The sequence below is a fragment of the Nelumbo lutea genome, chromosome 4 (assembly GCF_056320005.1).
Source record: "Nelumbo lutea isolate HS-2025 chromosome 4, American lotus-T2T, whole genome shotgun sequence".
NCBI lineage: Eukaryota > Viridiplantae > Streptophyta > Magnoliopsida > Proteales > Nelumbonaceae > Nelumbo > Nelumbo lutea.
In genome coordinates, this window is record NC_142687.1 from 80,131,061 (window position 1) to 80,139,539 (window position 8,479).

The 8,479-nt window shown below is 39.2% G+C and overlaps 1 long non-coding RNA gene across 3 annotated transcripts in view; it reads left to right on the forward strand.

Annotated features, from left to right (window-relative positions):
* Nucleotides 1-6,283, forward strand: part of LOC148861260 (uncharacterized) — a 32,174-nt gene extending 25,891 nt beyond the window's left edge. Inside the window, exons 1-4 of one of the 3 annotated variants that reach the window (XR_016094923.1) lie at nt 4,664-5,221; nt 5,308-5,410; nt 5,574-5,633; nt 5,944-6,283. This is a non-coding gene — a long non-coding RNA (uncharacterized LOC148861260). Of the gene's footprint in view, nt 1-4,663; nt 5,222-5,307; nt 5,411-5,511; nt 5,634-5,943 lie in introns of those variants that run through there. The other 2 variants (XR_016094922.1, XR_016094921.1) reach the window with 2 other exon arrangements.
* The last annotated feature ends 2,196 nt before the right edge of the window (nt 6,284-8,479 follow it).

Genomic DNA, 8,479 nt, shown 5'->3' on the forward strand with positions numbered 1-8,479 from the left:
GAATTTGGTTTCTGCCTATTCTCCATCCCTTTATGATCTCTTCCCTATCGGCTCTAATGATAATACGACTAAGAACATTGGCTCCAAGTAAAGAGGAAAGGTGATAGAGGATCCCCTTGTCTTAAACCCCTACCGGCTAGAAAAAAATCCCTTATCATCCCATTTACAAGGATGGAATAATGATAACTGCTAACACATCCAACCATCCAACTACACCACCTTTCCCCAAACCCACACTTCCTTAAAACCTCCATTAGAAATTTCCAGTCCACCAAATCATAAGCTTTCTCAAGGTCTAGCTTACAAACAAAGCCTCTTTGCTTGGATCTCTTCATCTCCTCCACACATTCATTTGCAATCAAAATATGATCAACTATTTGTCATCTTCGAATGAAATCCCCTTGTACCTGACTAATGATGGAGGGGAGGGCTTCTTTAATCCTCAAAGAAAGAACCTTGGCCAGAATTTTATAGATACTTGTCACCAAGCTAATGGGCCTGAAGTCTTTAGGATGGATTGCACCAGATTTCTTAGGGATTAGCGCCAAAAAAGTAGCATTAATGCCTCGAATAACTAAGTACTTATCTGCAAACTCCTTAAAGACATCACACAAATCATCTTTAATGACCTCCCAACAATCTTGGTAAAATGCTATGGTGAATCCATCTAGACCTGGAGCTTTCGATCTATCTATTAGGAACACCACCTATTTAATAATCATCTTTAATGACCTCCCAACAATCTTGGTAAAATGCTATGGTGAATCCATCTAGACCTGGAGCCTTGGATCTATCCATTAGGAACACCACCTGTTTAATCTCTTCTTCCTCGAACTTCCTTTCTAGCCACCTCTTTTTCTCTTCATCCAATCTTGGCCAATCTGTCCCTTCTGTTTCTCTCCTCTCATTAATGGGTCTATTATAAATCGATTTAAAGTGGTCCATAAACTTCCTGGCAATCTCCTCCTGATTAGTGAACACCACCCCTCCAATCTCTAGCTTAGACACAAAATTCTTTCTCCTCCTCCCATTAGCCACATCTTGAAAAAACTTAGTATTTCCATCACCTTCCTTAATCCACTTGTGCCTTGATTTTTGCCTCCAACTTATTTCCTCTTTTAGAAGTACCTCTTCTAGGTCCTTTTTCAATTGTTTGCTCTCTTCTCTCTCATTCTCAGGCAAACCATTTTGAGATTCTTTCTCATCCAGCTCTTTTATCCTAGAAGTTAGACTCACTTTGTGTTCCTCAATTCTTCCAAATTGATCCCTATTCTACTCTTTTATTTTGGATCTTAGCCTCTGCAATTTCTTGTGAAGCCTTACCTCTTTCCACTTTGTTCCCCTCAGTTCCTCATTCCACCAAATCTTTACTTTGTTCACAAAGTCCGGGTGGATAAGCTACATGTTCTCGAACCTAAACGGTCTAGGTCCACTAATGAAATCCTTCAAACCTATTCTTTTGGGACAATGTTCCGAGGTTTCCCTAGGCAAAGCTCTAGACACCAAGTTTCCCCAATAGCTTTCCCATGCTAAGTTAAAGATAAACCTGTCCAACTTTGACCACAAAGGGGTTTCCTGTAGATTAGACCATGTGAATCTAGCTTGTAAAAGTGGAATTTCCTTCAACTCACAATCCGCAATAAAGCTATTAAACCTCTGCATAATAGTTGTGATGGACTGTTGGGGTTACTAGTTTCTTCAGAAAATCTTAAGACAGTGAAGTCCCCTCCCAAACACCATGGGCCTTCCCACAAACCCTGAATTGCATATAACTCATCCCACATGTCATTTCTTTCCCTGTAGTTATTAGGACCATTGATGTTGGTTAAAATCCAAGTGAAACCATCCGCCACATTCTTGAATTTGATGGACACTAAAAACCGACCTATCAACTCCTCCACTGCTTCTACTACATCTTTCCAGAGTGTAACAATCCCCCCCTGAGGTCTTGGGGCAGAACTCCAACTTACTCCTCTAGACCTCCATACACTTCTCACCCATCTTCTGTCCAATTCTGGCAATTTTGTTTCTTGCAAAAGCACAATGTCAGGCTTTTCCCTTCTCTTACCTTCCTTTTGCTTGCACTCCCCGAACCTCTTACATTCCAGCTTATTATTCTCGTAGTCACCGATCATAGAATACCCCTAATCCATAGGCCACAACTCCTTACCTCGCACCCTTCCTCCTATCTCCTCTACCACTAAACTCTAAATCCCCTTCAATATCAAAAATTAATCTTTCAACCTCAGACCTTTTCTTCTTTTTCTTACTCTTTTTTTCCTCATTTTTCTCAGTAATCATTTTCGCTTCTCCTCTGCCAGCCCTTGCACCCATTTGATCCCTCTCATCAATGGGATCCACAGATAAAGGCTGGAAACCTCCTGTATCAGCATCAGCCCCTCCCTTACCATCATCCCCCACCATCTCACAGTGACTGTCCCCATAACCTTCCTTCTGTCTGAGTATCTCAAGGTCCGTGCAAATCAAACCCCAGATTCTATCTGCCACCTCATCCTTCCCTTCAATACTGCCCTCCCAAACTCTCCCACCCCTTCCCCCTCCATTCTTTCCTTTGGTGCACCTTCCAGATGGGAAGCGGGTACATCTGTTTCAGGCAAAACACACTGATTAGTAACCAAAATCGAATTGACAATGATACCTGGGTGGACAAGGAGAGCACAAAGATTGCTAGGAATAGGTTGTTGGCCAACTACGCTTGGTTCTGGTATCATTCCCCTACAAGGCGACTTCTGCAGAGTGGTCATGGTAAGGCAAACACCATTGTCTTGCCTACCTTCTTGAAAACCCAAACCCTATTCTAGCCTTCAAGGATTTCCAAAAGCACTTCCATCGAAGTTTAGGGTCACCACTCCACTGAGAAAATCTGGTTGTCTCAAGGTTATTTGATGAGGGTGAGGAAGAAGCAGAAAGGGGTGAACATCTCTATTGAGGTCATTGACTGAGAGTCCTTTGAACAGATCTGAATTGACAGTTCAGAGGTTGCAAAGGTAAGAAATGTCTGAAATTAACTCTTCAAGGGGCCTGAATTTATTGTCAAAGAAGCGTTTATTTCTTTCATCCCAAACTCCCCACATAACTGCATGTAGCACAGATTGCCAATAAACTTTACCCCTTTTACTTAAGCCTATGCTTTGCCACTGATTCAAGAAGTCCAGAATGAGCTCTGATATAACCCAGCTGTATCCTGCCATTCTCAAAAAATGAAGCCAAATGTTTTGGGTGAACTTACAGTGAAGGAGAATGTGATCTGTTGATTCACCTTCACTGAAACATAAAATGCAAATATGAGGAGAGAGAGACAGTCTTCCCAAATACTTCTTCTATGGTCCAGATAAATGGAGCTGTCAAAATAATGGAAGTTTAAAAGTTCTGGGTTGTAAGTTTTAAAACAAGGGGGAGTTCTGAATGAAATTATTTTTCAGTTTGTACTAGCCCTTCTGAACCCTTGTTTTGGTTTGTTTATTTTTTTTATCAGTCCTTGTTTTGGTTTGTTTGTTGTTAATTAATTTCTTTTTTTTTAACAAAAAAAGTGACCTCAACTATTATGACTGTCTCTATGTAAGAAGAGAGCAAAACTTGTGAGAGGGTCCCCACCGTTGATGAGGTTTTCAGTGACTGTAGCCTCAGTTCCATCTGAGGCTCTGGGTGATCGATCTGTGTTTCTTATAAATGGCAGCCAGATTAGCAGGCTCTGTGAAGCAGGGATCAATTGTTCCCTTCTTACTCTATTATTGATAATAATTCTTGTTTGGTGGCACAAAGACCCACTACTACTGGTCCATTGGTGGTGCCATGGTGGTCCAAGTAGAGAGCAGAAGGGTGGAGAAGGATGACAGTGCAGTGACAGACAATTTCTAGTGTTTGAATCCTCAGGAAATCATTGATGAATGGTGGAATCCTGTTTGGACATGACTAATCTGGACCCTAAGGAGAAAAAAGACATTGATGCATCTTTTGGTGAGAATGTGATGCCAACAAGAGTATATAGTACATACACAGTTTCCAGTGAGATTTGGCATAAAGGAGAGAGTAGTATGGTGGGAATTAAACTGAAGAATGAGGCTTTAATTCAATGGTTGCTGAGTCAAAGAAAGAAATGCACAGCTTGATGAAACCTTTGAGCTAGGCTAACAAGTTCTTACTGGTAAATTGGTGGATAAATCAGTGAAAGTGACCAAACCTTGGGGATTTTTTTTCTTGTTTGGGGGAGGGGGGTTGGAGGGGTGGAGAAGTTGCTCATTCAGTTCAGAAAATAAAGAGAGGAAGACTGGTGGCTGCAAAGGAGTTGTGAACTTATGATATAGGGTTAGGAATGCTTCCATGTTATCACCTCAGGCAATCAGGCCATATCCAAAGATGTCAAACCCTTAGAATTGGTGTCAGCTTTTGTTACACATTCTCAACTTCTATTTTCGTTTCCATCAGTTAGGTATTCCATTACTAGTGTTTTATATGTGCCAGGTAAATATTAGGTACCATTTATTTCTATTTGGTAGATGAGATAACTGGCTCCATTTGTTAGCACCACATGTTTTCTGTGCATTAGGCATCATCTATTTTATCAAAAAAAAAATCTTTTCTTTTTCTTTTCTTATTTATTACCAAAAGAATTTTATGAAGTATTCTTGTAAGGCTTCCTGGTGAAACCACCTCATACTTCATGAAAGTTGAAACTGATCTAATTATGACCTTTTAAATGTCTAGCCTTACCTGATTGGATGAGTGGTCCTAGCGTCTCTTGGTATCCTTGTTGTCCTTACTGGCAATGATAGTACCTCTTGGATCAAATGAAACAGCCAGAAACTCAAGAGGTTCGCCTTTGGAAGCATTCAGCAATAACCAAAGTGTCACTCCTTCCTGATGTAGCCAAGTATCCCAATTTTTAGCTGTTCTTGTTTCAGCATCCTGTATTAGAGTGACCTTAGTGCACTAGGCACCAGATATGGCACATAAAAGAGTTAATTCTGTTTCTTAACACTGGCGTCTACCCTACTATTACATATTATGTCTATTCTTTGGTAAAGACTACTACATGTTATGTCATGTATTAAGTTTTCAAATTTTTGCTTTTCTTGGACTGATGTATGAAGGTGCTGGTTGCTGATTTTGAATTATCTCTACGTTCCTGAATCAAGGACACAGACACACAGACTGTCTGTGGTTGGGAGGAAATGTCATGCTTGAGTACTCATGTCAAGAGGTCTTCTAGTTGTAACTGGAAAGATTGTTGGCATTTCTTTCCCTCCTACAGGGAAGCAAGTGTAATCTAAATGATAATTTCTGCAGGCTACTGCTTTTTTTGCAAAAGAATCTAGAAAATGCTAAACCCAGCATGCAAGTACTTGTTGCTGACCTGCAGTTCCCAAGGGACCAAGTAACAATAATTCAGGTGCATCTATTGTTAACTGACCTGATCATCTTTTTTAATTTCGTCTGTAAGCTACACAGGTAGGTGTTTATTTCCTTTTTTTATTTTTGGCTCTTGGCTAGTTAATTTCCATTGATCAGGTTACAGTTGCCCGTGTGTATAATTGGGATGTTCATCAGTGCAGACTCAAACAAACACCTACTGCTGTGAAAGACTCCTGAAGGTTATTATTTTACTAGAACAGGTAAAACTGGCTTTTCTGTTTTGTTCTGTTCGATAACTCATATTTTCTTTATTTTTGTCTTTATTTGGAGTAAACATTTATCTCTCTCTTCACAGAATTCATTAGTATATCCATAAAATGGGATCTCTTACTTTGTTTGGTCCAAAGTTATGCTGGATTGATATATACTGCAAACAAAAATCAGTTTTGATATATCAATTTGGGCCAGAAGTAGACTTGAACGTACTTTAGTATTGAATTTAATGATTGTGTGACCTGTAAATATTTGATTGAATCGAAGAGCTAATTAAGTATTTGATTTTCAATGAAGCTAGTACAAGTTGGACCAACTAGGAGAACTCCCTTTCTAAGTTTGAAATCTACTTTCAGTGGAGAGAATGGTGGGACCAGATGCAGTTTCAGCGTGAAAGCAATTTGTCTTCCCCATTGCAATTTGCACTCAATAAAGTGGCATTGTCAGCATCGTCGACATGGGATGATATCGATACCATTTCTATCAGAAGAATTGCAAATATTTGATTTCCTATGTATGAGTCATGGGATATTTTGTATTCAGTCACCTATTTCATGGCTGGGTCAACTGATTAAATCGAATAATCTTTAATTCTTTATTTACAAAGAAACAAAAAAACTGTATTCCCAACTCCCAAGCTGCAAGTTACTGCCTCACAGTTTTGTCTGTCTGCATTTGATGAGTTCCCCTAGTACAGAGGCCAACACTTGGGGGGAGGGTCCGTTTGGTTCACAGTTGGAATGGGAATTGGAATCAGAACCAAAATCTTTTGGAATCAGAATCGGAATCGTGAGTCTATTTGGTTCAGGCAGGAATGGGATTTCATTCCCGAAGGGCAGGGAATGATCATTCTCTTAAATGGAGAAATGCCATTCTAGCAGGAATGGGAATGGGATTCCGGTTCCATTCAACCAAACAGTTGGAATCGGAATAATCCATTACGGTTCAGATTCCAGACCCCTATTCCTGTGAATCAAGCAGGGCCTAAATGTTTTGCAATGCCAAGGGTCAGTTAATTGGAATCAGAATGATCTATTCTTCCTGTCTGTTTGGTTTAGGTGGGAATTGGAACTGGAATGAATAGATTTCCATTCCCAAAAGAGGGGGAGGGAATGATCATTTCTTTAAATCAGAGAATGCCGTTTCACCAGGAATAGGAATGGAATTTCATTCCGCCCAACCATACGATTGGAATTGAATTCCAATTCCATACCCCTATTTTCATGATCCAAAGGAATTCTAATTTGCTATTTCAACCCATGCAACGCTATTTAATAAATGTTTAAGAAGTTTTCTTCTTTTTCTCTTCTGTAACGCCCCAGTCCTCACCCCTCTCTTTCCCCTTTATACTCTTTTTTTATTTATTTTATGGGTTGGTTGATCTATCATCAAACAGTGGAGCGCTGATCTCACCTAATGTTCTTACGATCCAATTGACCGGCATTTGCTCCATGACGTTAAAGTTATAGACAGGCTTCAACAAAAATATATAAAAAAGAACAAAACAAGGGTTATAGATAGGCCCACCCATAACGAAATAGGCTGGGAACCACACCCACTATTCAAATCGCAGCCCCATGAATAATGTAATTTATATAAACAAAGTCAAAACCCTCGTCTCCAGACTCCGGTCGGTGGCATCGGCATCCCATTCCTATCCACCATGTAGGTCAAAGAAAGAATTGGCCGATATTCTGGGTTATATTTATATAGAGAATGAGTCAAAGGCGTTTGGCTGACGCCTGCTGTTTCTACTTTCTACTTTATACACTCCCTCACGGTGCCCTGGTAATAAAAAAACTTTCTATTTGTTGGTATTTATGTGGAGTGTTGTTAAACATTGATAATTGATGTAAAACTTTACTTCCGTCGAATTTTACATCGATAAAATTTTGATAAAAATGATGTAAATATTTATATCGATAATCATATTTCCGATTTACAATGGTTCATAGTTTTAAATTGATCATAGGTGTAATTTTATTTTTATATTGCAATCAAACGCATCTTAAGGCTTTGCTTGGGAACGATCCAAATAAAGTGTGAATACAAATATGCATAGTACAAATCAGTTCATATAAATGCAAAGATGGATTGATTTTGCATTGACAAACTTACCTTCTTCCCAAATAGACAATAAAACGAAATTAAAAAGGGGAAAATACGCTTATAACCTTATTCCATATACAACAGCACACACACACAATTGTGAATAGAAAGACAGATGCACGGTACCCAGGGCTGATGGTGTCGTCAATTGGATTATTTAACCATCTTGTCCTTTTGGGATTTGACCAGCCAAGCCCCCTATTACCTGTACATATCAAAATAAGTGTTGACTTTGACTTCTCATGTGCCATACCTCCTCCCCTCTCATGGGTTTGCTTTTCTTTTCTTTAAAATATTCAAATATTAAATTCCACTGGATACCCGTTGATTGTTGAAGTTGAAGAGAAGAGAACAACTTTTTTCTTTTTATTTTATTAATAGTTTGGGGTGTCACCGCAATTATCTCTTGCGCTTGATTTCGAGTGTATGTCTTTTCTTTCTAGAAGGGTTGATCTTTTCTTTCTCCCCCAGCAGATTACTTGCCAGAAACTTCAACTCAACCCAACCACTCAATTCAAAAGAGTCTAGACACAGTCAGGGGGATAAAGAGGACGTTGAATGCTGAAATCAATAAGTTAGCAACCTTTTAGATTTGTTAAGTTGATTCTAGACATTATTTGTGCCTTAATATCAGTTAACAATGTTAAATCAGAGATTCATTATTACTGCTACTACTACTACATCATGTCTGATGTCGATCAGGAAATGGATGGAATCATAAATC